Source organism: Ambystoma mexicanum, chromosome 6q, assembly GCF_040938575.1.
Source record: "Ambystoma mexicanum isolate Mex_15411 chromosome 6q, UKY_AmexF1_1, whole genome shotgun sequence".
Lineage (NCBI taxonomy): Eukaryota > Metazoa > Chordata > Amphibia > Caudata > Ambystomatidae > Ambystoma > Ambystoma mexicanum.
The window spans coordinates 312466307-312493964 of record NC_090937.1 but is presented as its reverse complement, the minus strand read 5'-3'; the positions used below and the strand labels follow the sequence as shown (position 1 = coordinate 312493964).

The following is a 27658-nucleotide window of genomic DNA, read 5'->3' as shown; positions in this document are numbered from 1 at the left end:
AGATCATATACATTAATCGTTGAAACGCAGGTAACAGTATATCACGTGACGATAGCATGTTAAATAAACACCATTTTCAAGATGGCGCCCGCGACCGAAATTAAGAAAATACACGTGGCAGCAGTGCAATCTGAGGTAAGCAACCCGGAAGGCTCCCCATTGTGATTTTGGGTTTACTGCCCTGAATAATACATATCCAGTAGATATTTGAATGGTTTAACAGCCCAAGAAGCCACTAGATCCTGCCCATTATGTAACAGTGCAGAACGTTTTCTGTCACTGTATTTTAAATCTCTTGCCACAATTATAATGCGCACCAAGTGCAGCACCCTTTATAAATTGTGTGACTGAATGGCCATAGCAGGCCAGATTTATACATTGCCTATAGACAACAAGGAAAGGATACAAATAGGAGAAACAAACAGATGTGTTTGTGTATTATTGCATACATCTCTGACATTCCCATATTGGGATTTGCCTTTTTGGACCACCAGATACCCACCGAAGAAGACAATCCCACAATGTGGATAAGTCACAAGAACTACACATCAAGGTAAAGCATAGCTCTCAACTCTCACGCTTTTGGCGGGTGTCACCCGCCTTGTAAACAGCTGACTCACCCGCCAATCCTCCAGCACGCCCATTCATTTCAATGGGCGACTCACCCGCCAAAACTAAAATCGGGTGTTTTCACCCGCCTTCGCGACCCAAATGGTTGAGAGCTATGGGTAAAGTGGTCTGTTGATACCTATATACCACACAATTAAGGGAAATAGTTGCATGATTACAAGGACCCTTCTCTATTAATGTATTCATAAATATTCACTTGAGTGAGACCGTGGAAAACACCACATACCAGGATACAACGATAATACCTGACCCTTGACAAGTGTCGTAAATAATGGGATATAGGTCATTAAAGGTAAGGGGAAGCGTCTCTCAAAAAAATCAAAAAAACCAGTTACCTGTCCAATTAAGCACTGTGAGACTGATGATGCCCCATCTGTATTTTTACCCTATAGGGCCTGGAATTGTATCCAACATGCCCGTCTGGAAACCCGAAGATTTCCTTAAGGCATCCCCACATGGGAGAATTGTAAAGCAATCATGGATCTTACGCAGAATACAGCAAGATCTCACTTGTGCTGAAGAAAGCGGCCATTGACCAGAACCGCTGAAACCTGTTGACTTTTCAATAAGTAGTTGTGGGCTGATGACCCCGACTCCAAGACCCACTATACTTTTGATAAAAGGGCTTGAATCAATATATAAATAAAAAGTAAGCATCGAAATATCCCACCTAGCAATTGCAAGTGGGACACTTCAATCTGATTTTTTTATTGTTTTTTGATTTTGTCGAATTTACTTTTACTGATAAGACACACACACACTGGTGGCGGGAATATTAAAGTGAAAAACCGACCACCAGTGGATGTGCACTTTACCTTTTTAGCATAGGAAAGTAGTGAGAGAGGAAAGGGAAAAGTACTCTACATACCATTTGTAGCCGGCACATCAACAATCGCTAGGGCTTGCGTGACAGCTACATATGTAGATTAGTTACACAGGGCAAAACAAGCTATTGAAAAGGGACATAGATGTAGGAATAACTCTTTATCACTTAAAAACTTCTGTTAATCATGTGTTATAGGCTATAGTGGCGTCATGATGCACACCTCGTACTCTGATTGGTTCATCTGAGAGCCCCCAAATCAGGGACCATCATTGTTCCCAGCTTGCGGTGTACATGGTGCTGGCAACAATGTGCGACTATGTGTCAGTGATGGACAATGGACAGGTCTGACTAGTGGCTAGTGTGCATGTCTTTCCCATCGCTGTAGGTGTCCAATTCGTCACTTTATTGTTGCAGACTGTGTCCCAGACTTGAGACCCCAGCGCTTTTCTGTCCCGTAGGCTTCGCATCGTATCGGGTCGGCTTGGTCACGTGTGGTGAGACCGTGGCTGGAGCAGAATTATGAGCATTTGATTTGTATTTCGGCTCTGAGGAGAGTTTAGCAGTGGCATGTGTAACCTTGGCGCGGGGAGCGCGGCATGTAGATTGCAACATCGCAGCCTTGGCTGTGGGCTCTCGTTGGGGCTCATTCTGTGTGATCAGCGCTTTGCCGTTTTGTATGAGAGGCTTTTGCTTGGGGACTCTTGCTTTGCGGCCTACCTTGGCCTAGCTTCGGGGTGGCAGTACATAATCCATAATATGGGGGTCTCGAGGGGCGACAGAGTGTCATATGCATTAGTAGATATGTAGGGTGGCGTCTTCATGGTGTTAAGCGGCGAGAAATCGTCTGCAAGCAAATACATGAGCTCTTCAGGCATCTTGAGTTTCTGCGGTGCTGTAGGTGGCCTGTGTGGAAAATAACAACAATGCATTTCCGTGGGTATATACGGTCCTCTGTGTCATAGCACTGAGTATGTTCTTCGTGTAGGTTGGTGTGTGGGTGACCGATGTGCATGGTGGCAGGTGTGTTCTTTTCTGTTGGCTATGTCGTCAAGGCATCTCTAACGATAATGGCATTTTGTGGTTACTGTCTAATCAAGTTGGTCCATAAGGTCGATGTCAATTCCACCTGAGGTTCCCGCATGTGGTTTCATTAACGGGCAGGCTCCCTGGCCGTGTGGGGCATGGCCACAGTGGAGGTTGATGTCTGGTGCGGAAGTGAGCGGATTGAATTCCTCTCGCAGGGGCTGCTTGGGCCGTGACGTCCTAGGCCATGGTTTGGATGAGAATGGGGGGAAGGGAAACTCCTATTTTCCCTCTTCAGTCCCCCCTCTGGTTGACTTGTCGACCACAAAATTATCCACTCTCTTGTCTCTGCGTACTCGCCAGACCTTTGTTATTCCTGCCAAGTGTCCATACTGATTCACGTGATATTCAAATGACCAGTGCATATAGATGCATCCACCACCGGGTTTGCAATAAACCCACTTTCCAACCTAACTCTTTGGGTTCCTTGGGTTCACTACTTTAATTGATGGTGGTTACAAATCTGCTTCTATTATCTGCTGGCGTAACCGTTAACATTCCTTTATAATGATGTCTGTGTGTTTGTCGTCTTCAGCTGGCATTAGGGCGTGCATGCCGATCATTTCGATCATTTCTTCTGTAGTACGCTTTGATCTTATCTTCCATACCTTAATTCCCATCAGGACGGCCATTCCTAAAATTATGCACCCTGTTACAATCTTAAGACCATCTGAGAGCCAAGATGCCATCATGACCAAATGTATGAGAACCAGCTACCGTCCTTCTTCACTCCCTTTGCTTCTTCTTCCATTTTGGCGGGCATCTTGGCCAGCTGTGATACTGTCTCAGAAAGCGTGCCGTTGTCCTCATCGTTTGCAGGAATAAATGTGCAACATGAGCTCCCAATTTTAGCGCAAACACCTCCTTCCATTGCTGTCAGGAGGTCCAGCACATACCTGTTCTGAAGTGCACCATCCGTATTGCCCTCAGTTCTTCTTTTATCGCGTTAAATCCATTAATGGTGGAGTTGATCGTCATCATTAGCTCCCATCTGGTAATCTGGAGCCACTTCGGATTTGCATATGCTTGCTTCCCTGGATGTATTATGGTGGAAAAAAACATTGCCACTCTGCTAAACAGTCTATGTGCTGGTGGGATGTCACTCAGAGCTGTTTCTGACCTTCCCCACAGGTAGTTCCCCGTCAGTGGTTCTCCTTGTCTTTTCAATCTGGACAGGCTGGTCGTATCGTTCCGTTGCTTGCTTCCTCCTATCTTCACTGACCTTTTCTTCCTTTTATTCCCTTCATCCATTTTAGGGAAGTTTTCCAGGTTGACGTGTTTTTGCGGTACTACCAAGGACGGTACGTTGATGTGTGCCATGGTGCATACTCCATTCCACGACGGTGGCAAGCTGTGGTATGCCTTTGCTCCGCAGGCCCAATAGTGATCCATCAGAACTGCTGTTCCAGCACCCACCTTAGGAATCTTTATTTTTCTTTTGCAATCATCATTTCTTCAAACATCAACTTCTCCGTCATGCTGATAACACAGTGTTGGCGCTGTAAGTGGAAGTATTGTTATTGGTTCTTCGTCCTTATCTAGCCACGTGACTACTGTTGCACTCCTTGTCCATTCATTGTAACATTTGTCATTCTCTTCTTGAACTGTCATCACCAATGACTTCGCGAAAGTCACCATTTCAATTCCTACAACTCCGTCCACCCACCCTTCTTTAGTGTATACCTTGCCATATATTAATATTAGTGTCTTTCCCAGCATCCTGGTTCACCAGCAATGTCTTTTGTGTGCCATTCGCATGGTAGGTAGTTCAGTGTAACCTCTTTTGTGTCTTCTTTGCCGGGTCCATCCGTCATGTAATGGAGGTCTTGCGTCAGCTGCCAGTAGTTGTCATACATTGGTAGTGTTTTGATAAAGTTGTCTTCATAGGGGTACGTGGACCTTGATTTCCATCTTAGTGTTGCTTTTCTTCCTTGAAATCGCCCTCGTGTTTGGAACAAGGCCAAGTATATCGGGCACTCCACTGATGTTGCAGGTACCTCAATTGTCACAAATGTTCTTGATGCGCTCATGGCGTATGGTATGGGATCAATGAGCACACATAGCAGCTGTCCTTAGTTGTGCCTTTACCAATTTTGGACATGTGCTTGTATCACATGTTGTTTGAGACGTGTGCAGACTCTGTAAGGTATGTATCTACCCCATGTGTATCAATAGACACACTACGTTTATCTCTCTTTATGTTGTCTTTCGTACTACTTGTACCACCTGACGCCGTACTCCTTACAGCCATGGTAGGGGAGGTGTTAGTAGAGGGTGATGCCATAACATAGGAAGCATAGTATGCCTGCCAGACAGTGGCAGTAATCAGACCAGTGGTACAAAATATCCCGAACATCTTTATTACAATTGCTAATACCACTAGCATACCTTTCTTACCTCTGCTGTGGTCCTGCAGCCACTTTACTTTTAGATGATATAGCTGCCCGCCTAAAAATCTCTCAAAATATGTGTTATTTTGTTAGTATCTTCTAGTCAAGCCCTCCCTATCAAGTAATCGTTCATTGCCCAGGCAAAAAGTTGTTCCCACGCTCTCCTTACCGTCCTATCTCTTAGGGCGGGTAATGCTGCATGGAGATGTGGAAAAGTTTGAACTGTTATCAAAAGGAACATGTTATAATACACACATATTCTTCTTTTCTTTAAGTGTTTTGGTCTTTTTATAATGTAAAAAAATTGGTGCAACAATGCTTCTGGGGTGTTGTCGTCCGCGGGAAGCATTTACCCCTGGGCAATGACGTATGCGTTAGTGATGTATATTGTCTTTTTCTTCATATTACATATACAACAGTACTGCGCGGTACCTGCATGTGCGAGACAAAAAAGAAGAGAGCATGCACGTGTCTGCACAGTGTGGTGTATGCTGCAGATCGTTGGACAATGTTCTTTATTAGGTGGTGGCTGGGGCAGGGTTTACTTTATCTGGGATCTCGTGACCATAGGGTGGGCTCTGGGTGGTTGGTCGATTATGTCCTTTGGGGGGTTTGGTGTCTGGGCTGTGTCGTTGTCATCCGTTGTCGTTGCTGATGCGTTGGCCCTTTCATTGATGTGAGGGGGGTCTGTGCTTTGTAGGGCTTGATGTCGTAGATGTGCATCCATACGTTTTTTCCCTTTATTTTAATAGCTCTAGGAGCTATTTTGTCCACCTCATGGGGCCCAGTGAACTGTGGGCTGTTTCATCTCCTGTTTAAGTTCCTTAGGAGGACCTGGTCCCCCTCTTTTACTGTCCACTGTGCAGTTTGTTCCTGTTCTTCGTTTGCTATTTCTCCTTGTTGATTGTTCTTCGACCCGCCCCGTTTCCATTCAATCTGTTGAGAGATAAAAGCGACACTAGTAACCAGGGAAGAGACATGTTCATACATTTCTTCACCAAAGACATTGGGCCTCATTACAAATCAGGCGGTCCGGAAATAAAGGCGGCGGTAAACCCGCCGCCACTGTTGTTTCCGGACTGCCTGAGCCCGACTCCTGCAGGTGGGAGGTGATGTTCCCGGCAGGCGGACGAGGAAACACCGGCAGCATTACGAGATGCTGCTGGTGTTTCCATGATCCCCATTCCCATTGAGTCCCGTAGGACTCTATGGGAATGGGGATTAACACCATTCCGCCTCCGTGATTCCTGGAAAACCGGGGTTGTAATGCCCTGGTAATTCCGGGAATCACAGAGGTGGATGGTAATACGAGTCTGGCGGTAACCAGGCGGTTTTACCACCACGGTTACCACCGGACTCGTAATGAGGCCCATTGTGTGTAGCATGGCAATCTGTTGTTGTTCTTGATGGCGATGTGAGTGGAAAGTGCATTTGGCGTCCGGTCACCACCCTGTGGGGTGTGATGTGGTGGTCCGCCCCTGTCCTATTTCTCAATTCAAACAAGGCCAAGGGCAGGCAGTAAAGCCAACTCTTTTTGGTTGTTTGCTCAATTTTTGCTATCTCTTCTTTTAGGAGGCCGTTAGGGCGTTTGCAGACGTCATTTGCTTGTGGATGATCTGCACATGCAACCAACGCTTTAATCCCAAGAGAGCAGTTATGTGTTGGAACATTTCGTTGGCAAAGTGTGGGCCATTATCAGACCGCAGCACTTCACATACTCCCCACCTCGGGAACACCTCCCTTACCAGAAACTTCACTGCTTTGAAGGCGTCTGCATGGGAGCATGGCCCGGCCTCGATCCAGCTAAAAAATGGGCATACTACTACAATCATGTATCTGTTCCCTTGACATACATTGATCATGTCAACGTAGTCAATGTGTAGGTGCAGGAAAGGTCCTTCAGGCCAGGGTATAGTACCTTTGATTGCAGCGTGTGACCAGCCGTAAATTGCTGGCAGGTGAGACAAATGCTAATGAAGTTTGCAACATGTGAATTTAGCTAGGGACAGAACCATCCTTCCTTTAGTCGTGCTGCAATCACTTCTTTTCATGTGTGTGTGGGGTGGTGTAGTTGGGCCAAAGCTGTTTTCAATAGGGCCAGGGGCATCACTAATTTGCCTGTATTATTCTGTCACCATAATGCGTCGGTGGGGGACTTTGTGCATCCTCTTTTGACCCATAGTTCCTTTTCTGCCATAGGTGCCGCTGCCTGTAGCTCCATTATTTGTATTTCAGGGATGTGTGTGTACCCATCCTTCATCAACATCTGTCTTGCCCCCCCTTATCTTTTTGTTTTTCTGGGAGGGTCCATGTCTCGCCAAAGTATGCAGCATGTTTAGCATGTGCGTCTGCTGTTTCATTACCTTTTGATATTGGATCATCCCCATTTGTGTGGGCCTGACATTTAACTAGAGCTACTTCTTTAGGGTCCTCAATTACTTCAATTAGTTCAGCAAGTAGTAGAGCATGCTGCACCGTAGTGCCGTCTGCTCTTCTGAACCCTCTTCATTGCCATTTTATTAATCCTGAGTGCACTGTTGATGTGATGTATGCGCTGTCAGAATATATTGTGACCCTTTTGTCATTGCTCTCTTGGAGGGCTAAAATCAGTGCTACTAGCTCTGCTGCTTGTGCTGAATAGTGTTGTGGTAGCTGGAGGCATTTCACTGGAACGTAAGTCCAATCGTCCCTCAGTCGTACCACTGCTGCGCCTGTTCTTCTCACCCCATCACTCTGGTCAATTGTTGAGGACCCATCTATGTACATTATCTCTCCCCCCTCTAGGGCATTTTCCTCAACCTTCCTTGTGCTTGAGTAAATTTCGATGGCCTGTGTGCAGTCATGAGCATAATTGCCATCTTCCACTACCTCTGCTATAAACCGTGCTGGGTTTACGTTACTACACCTCACAATTTTCAATTCAGGTATGGACAGTATTATTTCATAACCTGTTGCCCTTTGAGTGGTCAATGTGGATTTTGGTTTATTCAATATTGCAAAAAGAGTGTGTTCCACGTACAGTGTGGTGGGGCACCCCATTGTTATTGATGATGATTCTTCTACCGCAAATGCTGCTGCGGCTAGGCTCTGTTCGCACGGGAAGTGACCCATCATTACAGGATCCAAATGTCCACTGTAAAATGCTACTGGTTTGTGTCCCATGCTTGTTTTTTGTGTCAGTATCGCTTTCATCACTGGAGTATCACAATGTGAGAATATGTAGAATTGTTCTTCATAGTTTGGTGTGGCTAGTACTGGTGCAGTTGAGATGGCATGTTTCAATTCATTGAAAGCCTCTGTCATTTCTCTTGTCCATCCCAACTTCCTCTCCCCCTCTGTGCTTCTCTGAGGGCCTCAAGCAGTGGTCCTATGTATGAACTGTAGTCGAAAACCCATGCCCTGCAGTATTTGCATAGGCCCAAAAATTGCTGCAATTCTCTCACTGTCTGTGGCTGTGGTGTGTTTGTTATTGCTTGTGCCCTTTGTGGTGCAATGTTTCTTCCTTTTTGTGAAATGAGCTGGCCTATGTAGAGCACTTGTTCTTGGCAGTACTGCAATTTCTCCTTGTCTACCTTGTACCCTTTCTCGGCTAACACTGTGAGCATTTGTATAGAATCATTCCTGCACTTCTCCTCTGTGGTGCTGCAGAAGATGATGTCATCTACATACTGCAGCACCGTACTTTCCAAGTCTGTTTCCCAAGTCCATTTGTATCACTATGTTAAAGATGGATGGTGACTCGCAGTACCCTTGTGGTAGTCTTCTGTGTTTCCATTTTGTATTGCGGTATGTGAAACTTGTTAGGGCTTGTGAGTCAGGGTGTAGAAGTATTGAGAAGAAGGCGTTTTTGAGGTCAATCACAGTGAATCGTGATGCCTCTGCTTGTATTCCAAACAGTATAGTGGCTGGGTTAGCCGCTATAGGGTATTCTGCTTCTACAATGTGGTTGAGGGGTCTTAAATGTTGGATGAAATGCCAGGACACTCCCATTGCCTTACGCACAGGATACACTGCAGTATTGCATGGGGACTCTGATGGTACCAGTATTCCTCTATTCACTAGGGCAGTTATTGTTTCATAAATCCCCTCATCTGCCTCTTTGGACAGTGGGTACTGCTTTACCCTAGGCAGGATTGCCCCTTTTTTCAACGTTATCTTTACTCCTCCAATGCTTTTTATGCAACCTACATCATATGGACTAGTGGTCCATAGATATGCTGATATTGCTGCTAAATCATCCTCATAAAATGGCACTTCAGTAGGGGCAGGTGCCTCTAGTGCCATTGCCATCTTTTGTGCTACTTCTTTGTATGTCACTCTCAACCAAATGTCGACACTCATCTCAAACACCATCTCCCCATCTCCGTTATCATCCGAGAAAAGCTCTTCATCTGATACCTGTGTTAGTTGGCATCCTTCAGCTAGCGCTATTACTGCTCTCCATGCCCTCCCCTCCCTATCCTGGGCATGAACTGCAATGTAGTCTGTGGCTGCCACAATACTCTCAATGTTCACTGATATCATGGCCCCTTCCTTTTCACTAGCTGGTGTTTTGGGTCTGAAAAGGTAAGCTGCTGGTCTCCTCCAAATGTTGCCCTCAATTCCTGGTAGCCATGCTATTGCCATGTCTGTTCCATATTAAAAGATGTCTCCATCTACTGGTTCTGCCCTGGCCACTGTTTTGCCACAATAAGCCTGCAGGATGTGGCGTGCTGTGAGCATGCTAATGCCTGGTGTGGAGCATACTATTCAGTAAAGGAGATGATCATGTTCAGCCTGCTCATGATGTCTCTCCCTAGTATGTTTACTGGTGATTGCTTTGAGTATACCAGTAGGAGAGACATATTGTGATTTCCAACAGATAAGGAGATGTTATCAGTGAAGGGAACCAACCCTCGAGCCCCAGAAAATCCTTGAGTGTGTATAGCTTCGCCTGACAAGTTGAACTTTCCCTTCCTAATACAGGACCTGATGGCCCCTGTGTCAACTAGGAAGGAAAATGTTTTGTCACCTATCGCCACCTGTATGCGTGGTTCCTCCGCAGGGTTAGGTGTTACTGATAGGATGGGACACATCAAAGACATCTGTGGGCTGTCCTATTGTGAGTATAGTGACAGTCCGCTCCCTGTGTAAGGGTTATGACCCAATATTGTCACCCTCCCAAGCTGTGTCTGTTGTATAGGTGTGTCAGTGGATGATATTGCGTTGTCCTGTATTTGTGTAAGCTGCTGCACTGTTTGGACCTGTTGTTGTTGGGTTGTAACCGCCTGTTGGTGTGGTAGGTGTTGTAATTGTGGTTGTTGTTGTGTGCATGTTTGAAGTTGTAGCTGTGGTTGCAGTGGTGCTTGTTGGTGTGGTAGTGTTCCCGCCCCCTGTTGTGGCTGCTGTTGTTGGTAGAATTGTTGTTCCCCGTTATGCCCCTGCTGTCCTTGTTCTCCCCAAGCTGCCTGTGCCGGTCTCATTCTGCAAGTGCGTGACATGTGTCCTACCAGTCCACATATCCAGCATGTTTGTGGCTCTCGTGCTTGCCATGGGTATCCCCCCGTGTTGTCTGAATACCCCTGCTGTCCATACTGATTGTAACCCCAGAACCCTCCCCCTTGTTGTGGCACAGCTGGGCCTAATCCTCTCCCTCTCATGTGTCCACCCCTACCCCTGTAGTTGTTTGAGTACCCATTTCCCATTTGCATATAACCCCCTTCCATCTGTGCTGTTTATGGTGGTGGTGGTGGCATCTGCTGTGTCGTTATTTGTGCTTGCTGTAGTGGTGCTGTCTGTTGTTGTGTGGTGTCTTGCGTTACTGTGACCTGGGTGGGGGCTGTTATAAGTGCGCCCTCCATGGCATATTTGGATTGTTTCTTTTGAACCAACTTTGCTTCCTCTGCCTTTCTATCTTCCTCCTTTTGTTTCATCTTTTCTTGCCACATCTTGCAGTGGTGCACAATTAGCAGCTGTATCTCTGCCCATGCCTTAGCTTCCATTCCCACTAGTTTCTTTAATTGTCTCTGCACTTGTTCCGGTAGCCCTTGTATCAGTATATGATAAAAATTGCTAGTGTTTTGTCCCACGGTCCCAGCGTTTCCAGGCGCCACTTCTCCAATAGGATCTTCATTCTCACGCATCTTGCGTGACGTTATTGCTCCTATGTCTGAGGTGTCTGGGTATTGGACCCTCAATGCCTGCCATAGCGCGTGCCTATAGTTAGCAAATGGCGCTCCATCATGTGACGTGTCACTTATTGTTACCCCTGGGAATCCCGCCCTCTTCCAAAAATCATCTGCAGCATCCCCCAGTATTGAAATTAGCAACCCCTCCACATTACTCAACGCTAATCTTTGTCCCACAGTGTGTTTTTCCATTTCATATATCCACTTCCCAGCTCCTCTACTCAGAGATGGAAGTCTGCATTTGATATTTTCTTTGTCTGCATGTTTCCATGGGACATATTGTGGTCTAGATACCCCTCTCTCTAGGAGTGACATTAAATTGTACTCCCGCATCTCCCCCTGCGTCTGTCTGTGTGGGGATATGTCAGTGTATTCGCCGTCTTGTTCCATATTAGATAACTCTTCAATGCTGTCAATATTACAGTATGTTACTCTATCACTTCCTATGTTCTTGTTCCCCCTTCTGTTACCTTCCTGCCCCATCCTGTGTATGTCAACTCGCTCTTCCAGTCTGCGCCCCGGGAGGTCCCTAAGTCTGTTAACATATGGTGTGTGTAGTGCAGGTGGTGTCAGTGGTCGTGGTGTTTTTCTGTTCATTTGCCTATTTTTCATTCCTTCTGTGTTTTGCTCTCCCCGTGTCCCACATTCCCAAGATGACCTGCAGTCAGTGCATGTTATGTATGATTTGCCTAGACCTTCCCTATTTCCATCACCTCACCCTCCGCACGATCCTTCCTATTCCTTGCAGCAGAATACATCTGGAAATGTCAATCCCCAGTCTGTGCGTTTCCCTCCCCACTGTAACTGTCTTTAGATCTATTAAGTCTATGTCCGTGTATTCACCTCCCTTCTCCGCGGCCCCTTGTGTTGATGTTGTCGCAACTTCCTTATCCTGACGCGTATACTTTTTTTGCCCCATGTACCTCCCGCCTCTCTCCTCTTTCTTCATTCTTTTTCCTTACTACCTCACCACCTATTTCTGCTTGTGCTCTGCAAAGTTCATCCATTACCGCGTCGCTCACATTTCCTAATATCTTTTCCTCCTCTTCCTTGCTCCCCCATATTCCGTCCTCCCTTTTCATTATGCTTTCTATAACCTTCCCCTCTTCATATTTCCATGCGCTTTCTGATAAAGTTTTCTTTTTCGACAGTCCCATTTCCCTGTCATTATCTTCTGGCTCCTCCTCCTTCCTTCTCATCTCCCGTTGTTCCATGCGTGCCACTCTTTCCGCTATCGTCCTTATGCACGCTTCTTCCTTTTTTCTTTTTTTCCTCCTCTTGTTCCTTCACTCTCACCTTCTCTTCCTTATTTGCTTTCTTTTCTTCCTTTCCCGCGCTTCCTGCTCGAACTGTCTGATCAGTGCGCTCCGTACTTCCCTTAATTCTGCCAGTCTTTCCTCCAACATCTCTTCCTCGTCCTGTGACATTTGTCCTTCCTCCTTTTTACTTACCCAGTGCCCTGTCTGTAAGTAGTCCATCTCTTCCTTACTTGTCTCACTGCTTCTTCCTCTTCCCCTGTTAGAGTCCCTCAGAGCTTCAGAAGCACCTGTGCTGCTATCCATTCGTCTGGTCCTACGTTTGCTAAATCTCCCAGGACCCGTTGTCCGCCCCCCGTGCTTGCCTGTTTTTGTTTTGTTTCTGCTGTGCTCCTCACCCCCACCCCCTTTTGGTAGCTATCTGTTGGCGGTTATGGTGGTGGGCTATATGCAGGGTTGGAATATCCCTCAGCGGCCGTTAGTTGTGATAGGGCAGTTTCTCTAAGCTCTGTTACTGGATACAACCCCCCTTCCTCCTTCACTTCTTTAGCTATCAGTGTTTCCTCTGCACCTTCCTTCTTTACCTCTGAAACTGCGAACAATCCTTCTAACTCTTCCTCACTTTCTTCAGTACTGGGTAAGTTTTATGGCGCTGTACCCCCGCCCCCTCCTTTCACCTTCTCCTCCTTTACCTCTTTCTCCTCCTTTACCTTTTTTTCTTCTTTTACCCCCAGCATTGTGGACATCCTTGGTGCTCCTAGGGCACACCCCTGGAACATCTTCCAGAGATCGAAAATGTCTAAATGTCTCGCTAGCTTCTTCCCCTTGTATGTATTGTGTAGATATGCCAGCAGAGAGTGCTGCATACACATATCAAAGCTGCCGTTGGGCGGCCAGGATACCCTTAGCTTGTTGTCCGTTCTTTGTGTCCACTCAATGCTATACCTTACTATTTTCTCTCTGTGCGGTGTTAGTGTTGCGAAGATATGTTGAAGTGGTGTGGTTAAAGTGCTTACTCTGAGCCCTAATCCCGCTCCCGCCCCTATCCCATAGTATGTGGACATGTTACAATTTTACTCTTTTCAATATCACCCTTTTACCTGGCCCCGTAAATTGGGGACTTCCGACTGTCCGCTGTAAAGGAAAGCAATCTTTTTATTACAGTGATTTTACTGTCCTTCTTTTCCGATGTTCAATTATGGCCCCCTTCGGCCCTGGCACACGAAGCCCCTTGCGGCTGCGTGACCTGTGTGGCATGCTTTTGAGCTGCCCCACTTTCCTGTGCCACCGGTACTTGGCACAACCTCAACTTAGCTCCTCATCCTCCCCTGTCCTCACTGCATGCGCAGTTTTATACTTCCTTATCCCCTCCCACCTGTCGCAACGCCTTCTGGTGCAACCCCCTTGTCAAGCGCGGGCCGGTGTTCTCCGTGCGCGGTTGCCTCTCCCCCATCGTCCCTCCCTTGCCACGTTTCCTAGTCTCGATCACCTCTGGATGAAAATGAGATGATTGTTGTGTCCTATACAAGCCCTATGGGTGACGTCACAAACCTCCAAGATATTACCGGTACGTACAATTACAGAACCAATGAACGTGTGATGTCTTTCTACACTTTTATTCCCCGTTAACCCTGTAGAGGAGGTCCCAGACATGGCCTGCACCCCAGCCCTCCATTTCGAGGTACCAGGGACATACTCGCCGAGATATGTGACGTACGAGGAGCAAAGGAACCAACAGAGAGCAATTATAGGCCTCTGCCCAGTGCCCATCAGAAATGCAATACCGGTCGAAGTGCCTATAACCAGACAACCATGGGCAGCTCGGTACTCACTGAGACAACCGTACCAGCAGCTGACACGAAATGAAGACTACTTACAAACTGTCCCCAAAGAGACCCAAAGAGTCCTAATGGAGGGTAAATGGTGACGACATAAGAGCCTGGACAGTCGTACAGATGCACATAAATGACAAACGAAAAGGATAACATGATCATGAACAACAATCGAAAGATTACGCACAAGGACGAAATGGAAAGAATAATGATGTAATGGACGTGTAAGAGAAAAGATGTTAATATAAAGAAACGTAACTATGAAGTGAGATGAACACACGTAACTGACTAAAATGTCTGTAAATAGGTTTGGAACGCAAGAAGCTAAGAGAATGGCACTGCTTGCAATGCTTACTATAAGAATAGAGCGGCAAGCGCCAACTATATATCTACCTCACGGTAGCACATTATATAAGTGCGGCTCCATTTTGTAAAGCGAAATTAAGCCCAGGCCGCAAGGGGTAAAATAGGCCAAGATTCATATTCCAGCTAAAGCCAGAAGGGAAGAGCGGAAACGAAACCCAGCGAGAAGTAGCCCATGCCTGGGAATTCGAGGTCAACCTAAGGAAGGGAGGAGAGCGCCAACTTCAGAGAATTGAAACTTCAGAGCATAGCAGACAGCCAGTGAAGGTCGAGATAAGGAGGCCCCAGGCAGGTGGCGAGGCTACGGAAGAAACAAATACACAAAAAGAAGGAGAATGAAGCAGATTCACGGTGGACAGACACGTGACAAGCCAAGGGCGAAGAGGTACCAACGTCTGATGTCACCCAGAACACGAGGATGCCATAACTTTTCCTGATAAGAAGCTACAGTTTCGAGGCCATCCTCAGCCAACTAATTGACACATAGCCCTAAAGTACTGATTGATGGAAGGGAGGCAGGGTGAATCTTGGGGCACAAGGCACCTGGGTGTCTATTCTGCATGCTGCTAATTAAAGTAGAGATTTACTTCTAGGGGTGTAACCCACCAAATCAAAATGGACCAAATAATCTTGGGTCCTATAGCTAGTATAACCAATAAGACGTCATAATTGTAGTGACATCTATCACGAGTGATGTAGAGGGATGGGCGTAGACGCCCACCCGATAAGAGTAATCCAATCCTTAAACTCTGTTACCATATACAGATATAGCACCTATACTTAAGTAACCTTTTCCAACCAATAGAATTGCATGACAAACTTATGAGTATTACACGTCAATGATGACGAATTTTGGGTATAACTATTGCTGTCTGAATGAAGAATTTGGAAGTTGAAGCAAGACAGGCGATCACAACACTGCTGATTCCCATTTGTTTCCCCGTTTTGTGTACTTGTCATTAAACAGACTTCCCTTTGCCAAACCATTGAATTGAACTTATTGATTGGTGGCGGAGTAAGAGAATCCTGCACCCCATCCTCTTCAAGGTGCAGCTATCTCGTTTTAAGGTGCCGGAGGGTGAGCTCTGAATCTCAATGTGCCCGTTCAGAGGTCGCTCCGCCCTCCAGTACAACCCCACAGCTGTCTTCCCACCGTGTCTGGAGTGGAGTATTCAACAACCAATTAACTATTACAATTGGTCTGCGCACGCTGTGTCGCCTCGCGTGTGATATGCCCCCGCTCTAGGGGAGCTTAACCAGCCAATTATTTTCCGCACTTGGGAAACAATCGAGCTACCACCTGTGGGAATACATCATCTACCCACCAAGCTTCAACACTCAATTAGAAGGGATTCTCATCTATTCATTGATCTACAACGTCAATTCATAGGAAGCCACACCTCCCTCATACAGGTGTCCGTGATCTAGACCAATCAGCGCGATCCGCCAGTCATACGTGGGTGCTCAAAGCCCCACCCAATCCGCTCTGTGACGCTATAGGGGACGGCCCTCGTGCCTGTCCCACTACACCTCACACATCTATCGCCGCTTACTAATCAAAATCTTTTTCAACACACTGTAACAACCGCCCACCACACTCTTTACAATTCCTCCCCCCTCCCGCACAACATTACATTGCTGGTTGTGTGTGCCATGCTCACATCAAGTCCTTGCTCGCCGGTGCCGCTCGCCTGGGGCACCCCTCCCAATCAGCTCACCGCCTCCCCTCGTATGGACCACGTCTGGATACTCGTCAACTGCGGGCGGGATACTTCTCAAGTCGTCTCCCGACGGCCAATATCCAGATTGCGATATCCGGTCATCTCGCAGTTCCGCGATGGTCCTGTAGTCCTCAAAAGGGGGCAACGGCAGAGGGGGTAGTGCTGCCGGGCCACCTTAGCGCAAGCAGTCTTGTCGTGGTTGCCCTTAATTTAAGCAGATCTCAAACAGATCTCAGCAGTTCCTCCAACTTGTCGGGGTGATTTCCCGGGGGCTGGCAGGGCCGTCCGCGGACCTCTGGGGCTGGGGAGGCCCCAACTCCTCCCGCTTCCCAAAAGGAGTATGAGGCACACACAAGAGAAAGGTTTGTACTGCTGTTTATGACAGAAACAAGCAGGGACAAACTCTTAGACCATATGCATCCGGGAGGCTCTCATCGTTAGTGGGCTCGCAGGCCCTTTTTACAGTTGTATGATGCACTACATGCGTCACCTGGGAAAACTATCCCCAAAACCTAGCGCCACTTTGGGTTGGCTCCCCGAGTGGTAAGATCAGTATAGTTACCTATAGGAAAGATTTTTATTTGGTGAGGAAGGGTCACGTGGTACGCTTGGGCCATCCCTAAAAATTGCTATAACAAATTTGTTACAAGGGGACACTTGGTTATTGGCTAGACTTTAGTGGCGTCATGATGATCCCCTCTTACTCTGATTGGTTCATCCGCGAGCTCCCAAGCCTGGGACCATCGTTGTTCCCAGCTCGCGGTGTACCTGGTGCTGGCAACAATGTGCGACTATGTGTCAGTGACGGACAATGGACAGGTCTGACTAGTAGCTAGTGTGCATGTCTTTCCCATCGCTGTAGGTGTCCAATTTGTCACTTTATTGTTGCAGACTGTGTCCCAGACTTTAGACCCCAGCGCTTTTCTGTCCCATGGGCTTGGCATCGTATCGGGTCGGCTTGGTCACGTGTAGTGAGACCGTGGCTGGAGCAGAATTATGAGCATTTGATTTCGGCTCTGAGGAGCATTTAGCAGTGGCAAGTGTAACCTTGGCGCAGGGAGCGCGGCATGTAGATTGCAACATCGCGGCCTTGGCTGTGGGCTCTCATTGGGGTTTGTTCTGCGTGATCAGCGCTTTGCAGTTTTGTCTGAGAGGCTTCTGCCTGGGGACTCTTGCTTTGCGGCCTACCTTGGCCTAGTTTCTGGGTGGCGGTAAATAATCCATAATATGGGGGTCGCTAGGGGCGACAGAGTGTCATACGCATTGGTAGATATATAGGGTGGCGTCTTCATGGTGTTAAGTGGCGAGAAAGCGTCTGCAAGCATATACATGAGCTCTTCAGGCATCTTGCGTTTCTGCGGTGCTGTAGGTGGCCTATGTGGAAAATAACAACAATGCATGTCCGTGGGTATATACGGACCTCTGTGTCATAGCACTGAGTATGTCCTTCGTGTAAGTTGGTGTTTGGGTGACCGATGTGCATGTTGGCACATGTGTTCTTTTCTGTTGGCTATGTCGTCATGGCATCTCTAATGATGATGGCGTTTTGTGGTTACTGTCTAATCGTGTTGGTCCATAAGGTCGATGTCAGTTCCACCTGAGGTTTCCGCACGTGGTTTCATTAATGGGCAGGCTCCCTGGCTGTGTGGGCCGTGGCCACAGTGGATCTTGACGTCTGGTGTGGAAGTGAGCGGGTTGAATTCCTTTTGTGGGGGGTGCTTGGGCCATGACGTCCTAGGCCATGGTTTGGATGAGAATGGGGGAAGGGATTCTCCCATTTTCCCACTTCAAGTGGCATTGATGCTTTGGTGGGGCTGTGTGGGGGCTCCGGGATGCGTGTAGGCATTGGATGTCTGCGTGCGTTCTGGGGTTTGTGCGTGGCCTTGGTGGGGTGTTGGTGTTGTTCTGTGGTGGACAGATGCGTCTGTGTCTTGGGGTCTCTTTGGGTTTATATATATATATATAATACTGATTGTTCAGCTTGTTCTGAAGCCATCCACAGGAGAAGGGGGTGGAAAATGCTGCGTCAACGCTTCAGAATGCACCGTTGAGGCCAATTTCAATTTCCAGCATGTGGTGCAGGAGAGGTGTACTCAAGCCTCTAAGTCAAGCCCCAGGCCCACCTATGACCGCCAGCATTGTAGTTTTTTTCCCATCTATAAGTGCAGAGAGAGTCAGCTTCACACCTGGCCTCAGGGACTGGGTGTAGCCCACTCAGACCAGACTGGAATTATTTACTTTTGCAGAGACGGAAGCTGAAGCACCTGGATGCCCCAGGGCCAAGCGACACTCTATATAAATAATAAACTAAACTAAACTAAACTGAAGGGTCCAGCTAGTACTTGACTGCAATGCTAAAGCGAGTGGTGTTGTTTTCCGCCGTCCATGCGAGGTTCACAGTGGTGTCCAGCTGTTCAATCACTTTCTGGTAAATAGAACCCCCAAACTCAGACCCATCATTTACAGTGGTGTGCAGATAGAAGTCACCAGTTTTATATCCAACAGAAAGGTTATTCTTGGTGAGCTTGGATTTGGCACAGTCAAAGGTCATTTGGTAGCCAGACAGCCAGCCTCATAGCCAAAAACTGCAGAGCCATGGATTGCAGGACCAGCAAAATCAAAATCCACATTACAGCCAAGGTTCATAAGCTCTCGCTTGTAGGCAGTCTTCACCTTGGCACTCTTGGTCCTCAATAGTAATTTCAGTGCCCAATGTGTTGTCTGTGTTTCATTTCTCTGTGAAGGTCAGGCTATACTCTGCCCACTTGCATTTAGTCTCCAAACTGTTCACCAGCCCAAAGCTATAACCTTTGATAATAATATCTTTGGCAGATGTACCAAGGTCAGCATAAGAAGGTAGGACAGTCACTGGTGGGACAGCCATTGTACCTGATCTTGGACTGGGCAACACTGTGTGCAGGCGGCTGGAGGGCAAAGTGCTTAGCGCTTCAGAATACACCGTTATGGCCAACTTCATGATAGTAAGTGATTCAGCATAGCAGGAATTAGTATATTGATTACTATGAAATTTGCAATGACCTTCATTATACTACCTGCCAGAGCAGAGACCATATGTCATGGGCTTTTGTATTTGTGACTTCCATATTTTGCTGCTCATCTACCGTCTTAAATTTGGCAAATGTACCCAACCAGTGGAAGTTAACTCTGCAACGCCCTTGCTTTGACACAACGATGCTGCATCATAAAAGGGAGAACTGAGTGTTCTTTTCCATCTACCCCGACGAGACATGGTTGAGCTAAACTGAAACATGACAATAATGACAATTAAAGGAGTCCACAGCTTTATCATTTTCTAAATGTCACAAATGATGATATTGGCTGGAATTTATTTTGGTGTAAAGCCCTTATGTGAGATCATCCTGGAATGATTGATTCAAGGTTTGATACACCTGCACGGTTTCCTTTATAATTGTATCAAAATAGAGTATTAGAATATACCGGGTGATTTTGGTTTCTGTATAATGGCATATTTTAAATTGAAGTACAAATTGGATAATGGGTGCCTTCAGGTTGGAACATAACTGTTGATTTATATTTGTCTGCCAACTTTAAGAATTAACGAAAAGGATATTAGGAAAATTGGGTATTTGGGGATCAGTATTGGGGTATGGATAGTCTCAATGTGCTTTCATATGGAATTTGCTGTCAGGACAATTACCAGGTTACTTAGGATATTTGAGTGAGAAAATGATATGATATTAATCAATATATATAACCTGATTTACCGATGCTGAATATAGATAATATAAGAATTTATTATGACCACATAAAGAGGTTTAGTAGTACATAGGGACATTACCATTTGTCAACACTTTCTGTAGTTCTATATGAGAAGCTGGAGATGTTATTATTGCATGAATGATTAATATTAATGTTTATAGCACACAATATATGTCAAGAAAGAACAGCTGAACGAGAGGTTGACGGGAAAGGGTGGTTAGGATATGGGTGTTTCATTTGACTTATTCTCAGGTAAAGTTTTAGGAATCGTACTGTTAGTATACTTTTAAGTTAAAGGGACTTATAGATGGCATTTGGATGCAGTGCTGGTGATGTAATGGTGAGATCTGGTAGACTAAATGTTGCATATATGGAGGTTAGATGAATGATAGCTAATTTACTAGATAAAGTTAGGTGAAATACATAAGGTTGCTTGGGGCTAAGGAGGCTATTATCTTTATTTTTAGTAACACCAATGATTAAATATATAATGTAATTTATTGGATTAGGATGGGGGTTAAAAGTTAGGGAGAGGTGTACAGGGCTGGACAGTTTTAAAATGTATTACATTCGTTTCTTTTTTACGTTGCTTTTGTGTTTTGCATCTATTTCAGAACTTGTGGGTTGGAGTTCACATTTGAATATCACTATTACAGAATAGAGTCTGTTGACAGCTACGGGTCGGATAAGGGATTAAAAATGAATGGAGAACTATGTGTGGTCACGTAGAATGTAAATGGATTGAACAACATTCACAAATGAAAGAACATAATGCATATTTAAATGATTTAAAAAGTGATGTTTGTTTCATTCAGGAGATGCACCTTGTACATGGGGAATTAGAAAATTTGAAAAAAGGCTGGATTGGCAAGGTGTATGGTTCGTCATTCAACACGAGATTGCGAGGGGTAGCGATATTGATTAGGAAGAATGCTCCAATGAATGTCTTGAAAGAAGTGAATGATATTGATGAAAGAATGACTGCATTACTGGTTAATATTCAGGGTAGGGAGGTGATCCTTTGCAATGTCTATGCTCCGTCAGTTTTATAATGGAAAATATTTTAGAAAGGTCGCTCAATCTATACAGAATCTGAGTTGTAGATATATTATATTAGGTGGAGATTTTAACACAGTTTTGGATCAAGGTTTAGACAGAAGCATTTTGAGGCAAAGCAAAAAGTTAGATGCACAATCAATATCTCTGAGGGACTTACTAGAAGAACATAACTTGAATGATGTTTGGAGGTCAGAGAACCCATTGAGCAGGGAATACAGTTTTTACTCTGGGGCGGATGCAGTCCATTCTAGGTTAGATATGCTGTTCACGAGTGGGAAAATGTGTGAAAGTTATGTGACAAGAGGGAAATTGGAAATATTCTGCTGACAGACCATGCGTATGTAATAATGCGCTTGAAGAGGGACTCAGCTTTGAAAAAGCAGTTTACTTGGCGGTTAAGCACCACATTGTTGGACAATAAGGAAATAATGGATAAACCTTTGGCTGAATCGGAATTTTTTGTGAAAGAAAATTGCAATGGGAAAGTTGTGGCGGATGTGGTGTGGGAGGCATTTAAGTGTACAATGAGAGGTATTCTGATTGGCATGGCAAGTGGGCAGAGAAAGATATTTGAACGGAAACAACATGATCTAGAATAAAAAATTAAGGATATTTCTCAGAAGTTGATGTCGGCCAGGCATATAATGGTATGATCCCAGAACTATTGAGGTTAAAAAAGGAATTAAAAACTCTATTGACGGTACGTATGGAAAAGAGATATTTCAATCAAAAATGTACTTATTTTGAGGAAGGGGAGAAATGTGATAGGTGGTTAGCCTTCAGATTAAGGAAAAGAGAATCCAAGCCTGCAATCACTTCAGTCAGAGGTAATGATGGGAAGATCACTTTTAAACCAAAAGAAATAAATGAGGTCTTTCAGTCGTTCTATGCAGATTTTTATAAAAATTAGGCAAATGTTAATGGTTCTGATGTGGATTTTATAATAATTTGGAGATCACAAAGGTCTGTGAGGTTAATGCAAAACTTCTTGAAAGAGACATTACACTGGATGGGGTCAGGACAGCAATTGCTAGATTGAATACCGGTAAGTCCCCTGGCCCCGATGGTTTGCCGGTGGAATTTTACAAAGTTCTGCCTGTTGAGCATGTTTACCACTTCTCTATCAAAAGGCTTGTTGCCAAGTACCACGAGTCATGCTATGAGCCAAGTACCACGAGTCATGCTATGATTTCAGTTCTGCTAAAAAAGGGCAAGGAGAAAATCTGGCATCAAGCTATAGGCCAATAAGTTTAATCAACGTGGATAATAAAATTCTGGCCAAAATGTTGGCAATGAGATTGGAATCATTGCTACCAAAGCTGATACAACAGGACCAATCAGGGTTTGTGAGGGAAAGGAAAACTTCAAGTAATATCAGGAAGTTATTACACACTATATCAAAAGCAACAGATTGTCAGGAAGATTCAGCGGTCCTATCATTGGATGTTGAAAAAGCTTTTGATCGGGTCAATTGGGAATTTCTATTTAAGATCCTATAAAAAATGGGTTTTGGCATCCAGTTTAGGTCCTGGGTGAAATTGCTTTACACCTGCCCGACTGCGGATGTCAATACGAATGGGCAGAGATCAGAACCTTTCAATTTAGAGAGGGGCACAAGACAGGGGTGACCACTTTTGCCGTTACTATTTGTCATTGTGATTGAGCCTTTGGCCATAGCTCTGCAGTCAGATGCAGAAATACAGGGTCTAAGATGCTGGGGTCTACAGCAAAAAGTTTGGCTATATGCCGACGATCTGTTCCTAGTGCTGAGTAACTTTAAACAATCTCTACCAAAATTGATGAATGTCTTGTCGGAATTCAACCGGTGTTCGGGGTACAAAATAAACTGGGCAAAATCAGAGGTCCTACCCCTAACACACATTTGCAACAAAAGTCTAGGTACACAGTTGGGATTTAACTGGTGTGCTAGTAAGCTCTTATATTTGGGAGTATGGATAATGCCAGGGATTAAGGATTTTATTAAGGAGAATATGAATATGGTTTGTTCAACATTTACATTAGACGTTGAAAGGTAGAGGCAACTACACCTGTCTCTTTGGGGTAAGGTGAATGCATTGAAAATGGTTTCGGCCCCAAGGATAAACTATGTCTTAGGCATGATACCTCTTGATATCGAGAAAAAATACTGGTTGGAACTAGATAGGATAATTCAAAGCTTCCTGTGGGACCAAAAGCCACCCCGTTTGGAGCTATGTAAATTACAATTGCCATTGTCAAAAGGGGGTTTAGGTGTACCAAACTTTAGAGCATAGCAATTGGCTTTTTCTTCGCAATACCTGGCCAACTTTTTGGAACCTGTGCCAGATGAATGGGTACTTGCTGAAACCAGTTTCCATGGGCCACTCACTCCAAGAGCAATGCTGATGACAGTATCTAGAATAGGTGGCCTAAAAGATCCTATAACGAGAATTATAAGGAACACATGGGAAAAACTGAATAGTTACCTTGGTATTGAGGCTTTAAGAGAACCAGGGGCCTCAATCTGGATGAATCCGAAAATAAAAATAGAGGGAAAGGTAATTTTCTGGCATGAGTGGTTCCTCTGCAGTGTGCAATGGATTGGAGAACTGTACAAGCATGGCCGTTGGATGACAGGGAATGAGATTCAATCTACCTTTAATATTTCAAATTTTAGTGGATCGGACTATCGGAAAATTAAGAAAGCTATTGGGGAGGTTGAAGTTAAAGATGGATTGAATTTGGAAGTGCTCAGACGAACTCCAAAACCAGGAGAGGGTGGATTAGCTAGCCGTGTGTATGGAATGGTTGTAGCCACATACATAGGAAATGATTTACTGAGAGGGGAATGGAGCAGGAGAATTGGAAGCGAGATTGATGAGTTTGAATGGTCTTGTATGTGTGAAAATGTCAAACTGTGGTCCTTGGGGTTAACAGAGAGATCAAGACAAATCAAGATCTAAAACCGGGTGTTTTGGACACCAGAGATATTGCAAAGGAGAGGCATGACTGACAACTCAGATTGCTGGGCTTATATACAGGAATCCGGAACACTAAAACATATGTTATGAGATTGCACACGAGTGAGAGGATTTTGGTTGGAGTTTCATAATATCTGTGGGAAGGTTATAGGTGAAAGATTACAATATGATTTCAAGACTCTGATATTGGGTAGTGATTTGATGTTGGAAGATCTGACTACTAGTCAGAAAAAATGGATTTTCAGGAGCGCTATGGTGGGTAAAAAGACAATTCTGAGAGGATGGAAGATGCCGGATTCTGTGGACATTGCAGAATGGCTTAAAGAAATGCATGATCTGGCAGAGATGGAAAGAGTTCTTTACCGTAGAGAAAGGAAAATGGCATTGTTTGAAAAGATTTGGGGTACATTCCTTACATTATACTAAATAACTGATTGCAAATGTGAACTTTGGCCTTTGGAGGAGGTTAAGAAGAAATATATCTGTTTTATGGTATTATTGCAATACAATATTGGATGTATCTATTACCTGTTTGTTTATTGTGTAGTATTTTGTATATATTTTAAACTAAAATAACATTTTCAAAAAACAAAAAAAAACTATGGAGAGAGCTGACCGAACGGTAACAATACAGGGCCATCCATCAACATAAGTGCAAATAGGACAGCGCTAAGAAGCCCAGTGATGTGTGTTCTGTGTTTATTGCTGTCTGACCCCTGTGCTCTTTCTCCCATGCAGGTGACTGTAAGCCCGTCCTCCTCGCGCACACAACATCCATCTCCTCTCCAGCAATGGCGTATATCAGCCCCAAAGGGGAGCAATATCTGTGAGGGGTTGTGTGTCTGAGCAGAGCAGCACCACCAGAGGACCAGAGCACTGTTGTCAGGGCAGCCCTATAATGGGACTGCGGTTCCACTCCTGCTTGGACCACGTGGCTGGGACGCTTGGGGAAAGAGGGAGGGGACAGGAAGAGTGCCAGTATGGCTTAAGGGGGGAAAGGTGGTAGATGCACGCAATAAAGGTGTTATTAACATGTATACTTTGTGGCGTCCGAATTACGTGTCCTGGCCTGTTTTGGGGGTGGGGGGTAACAAGCACAAGAGGAAAATAGTATGAATCTGCCATGGGGAAAGCACGCACAATGATGGGTATGTGTGTTATCGCACGAACGTGTGCCAGCGGTCCCCCGACACTTTTTCCCTTTTGCAGAGACTGCAGTGTCCTTAAACATTGCTTTCCTACCCGCACTGGCTTCCCTTCGATGATGGCTGCATGGAACGGGAGGCAGACTAACTCTCTGCACATTAGCACCTTCAACGTGTGAGACAATAAAAAGGTGATAATAGCTTTTTAAGAGTGTCTGAGCAGTTATTAGTGCCTGTGATAATCGTCCTTCATCAAATTATGGCCTTGGATTCATCTTGGCCATAACTTGGATGAGGGCAATTTTGTGTGATGAGGACCACTAAGGCAGTATATAAAGCTAAAATATTTGAAAACGCCCCATGTTATAGGTCCAAACTACAGACCAGGGTACATTAGATTGGGATGGCAACTAATCACTCATTTTGTCTTTCACAAAAGGGGCATAGGGGCCCACTGCAAGTAGTATTTATTTATTTTGACATTTATATAGCGCACAAAACCCAGTGGTATCTAGGCGCTTATAACCTAAGAATACGGTTACAGTAAGTATGCAGTATGCGCTAAAAGTGGTGGTAACCGCCACTTTTACCACACCACCGTATTAAAGGATGGTACTAATTCCGCTGGTGGAATTAGCCCAGCAGTAGTACTGCCACCATCAGGTGGAATTAGCATCAGCAGTAATTCCACCAGTGTAATTGTCACCAAGATGCAAAACAGTATTTCAGGTGTATCACAAGTTGAAATACTGATGAAATATTTTTTATTTTAATTTATTGTTTGCTTGTTAGGCGCTTATACAGCAAGTACAGACAGTTTCAAAGCGCCCACAGGCCAAGGGCAGGAGCAAAGGGGCGTCACATATTGAATACACAACAGGAGAGGGGAAAGACAGAGGACACACCTATTATGCCTTGTGAGTAATTCAGAACGTGCAAGTGCAGCAAGGAAAGGGCAGAAGGGAAAGGTGCTGGAGTGTCCGTGCTCGTCAGTGAGCAACAGATGAAGTGCATGGAGAGGTACGTGCTACACAGCCGGAGCCGTGTTGGGTGTAAGTGCGAGCCTCCAGATGGAGGGAGTGCCAGGGCAAGTGCTGAGAGAAAACAGAAGCTGGAGTGATTGGGTGTGGGAGGTCTGCGGCCCGAGAATGCAGAAGGGCCCAGGATACCAATCACAGCAACTGTGAGATTATCGGAGGAGAGGAGATGGGAAGGAGGAGGCAAAGAGGAAGGTCTTGAGGAGCTTCCAAAATGTAAGGAAGTCCTGCTCAAGGCGTAGAGGGAGGGGGAGGCTGTTCCATAGTAGTGAGCCAGCTGAGTAAAGTGATCAACCTCCTGCCCTCTGTTTAGCAAATCCAGAGGAATGTAGAGGTCTGGAGGGGGAGTATTTCATGAGATAAAGTTGAAGATAGTAAGGACCCACGTGCTCAGACAGACTTGTGGATGATGCTGAGGGATTTTAATTTAATCCGTGCAGCAACCGGGACCCAATGAAGACTTTTTAGGGCAGGAGAGATGCGGTCCCTGGGCTTAAGGCCAAGGATACGTCTTGCTGCCCTATTCTGGATTAGCTGGAGAGGTCGCAGAGTGGAACAAGGTAGATTCAGGAGGAGGGTATTGCAATATTCAAGCCTAGAGAGAACCAGGGCTCGGGTAATATTGAGCCTCTGGGGAAAAGTGAGAACATTGAGAATTCCTTTGAGAAGGAATAGCTGAAAGTAAGACTTCTTGGCAATGTCCTGAGTGTGAGGGAGGAAGGAGAGAGAGGAGTCGAAGATGACTCCAAGGTTTCTGGCTTCAGAAGAAGGAGCAGGGGGAGAGCTCATGGAAGAAGGCCAGAGTGAAGGGAAGAAAGTGGGTGCAGGGGTCCTGATGGGAAGGATCTCAGTTTTACAGGCGTTGAGGCAGAGATCGTTGGAGGTGCACTAGGACTGGATGGCAGATAGGCAGTCAGGGATGATGGAATGTGCAAGGTTGTCAGAAGGAATTTTGAGAAAGAGTGTGTGTCGTCTGCATAACACTGGAAGTTGGGGGGAAAAGGAAGAGATGAGGCATGCCAACAGAGCAAGGTAGAGTTTAAAGAGCCAAGGGGAGAGGATAGAACCTTGGGGGACACCACACATGGTGAAGGAAGTAGGAGATGAAAAAGAGCCCAGGGTGACTTGGGAAGAGCGGTCAGTTAGGAAGGATGTCAGTCAGTCCAAAGCCCGATCTGAGATACCCAGGGTATCGTGGATTCTTTGTATGAGGATGAAAATGGTTGACTGTGTGAAATGCAAAGGAGTGATCAAGTAGGATGAGGGCAGCTGGGGAGTTGGAGTCAAGAGATGTGAGCAATTCTTCATGTCTGTTCAGAAGAGCAGTTTCCGTGCCTCTGGATGCTCGGAATCCAGATGGAGACCACCAAGTTTGGTGTGTGAGTTGAGTTGGGGCAAAGCCAGCTTCTCCAGCAGTTTACAGAGGAAGTGGGTGATGGAGATAGAGC

General features: G+C 45.5%; 1 long non-coding RNA gene and 1 pseudogene across 1 annotated transcript; one reads left to right on the top strand and one right to left on the bottom strand.

The window, feature by feature from the left end:
• Positions 1-63: 63 nt before the first annotated feature.
• On the top strand, positions 64-25063 carry LOC138516009 (uncharacterized). Its single transcript, XR_011282200.1, has 2 exons — positions 64-135; positions 24767-25063. It is a non-coding gene; the product is annotated as an uncharacterized lncRNA (long non-coding RNA).
• On the bottom strand, positions 18362-19233 carry LOC138516008 (voltage-dependent anion-selective channel protein 2-like; annotated as a pseudogene).
• Positions 25064-27658: the final 2595 nt, after the last annotated feature.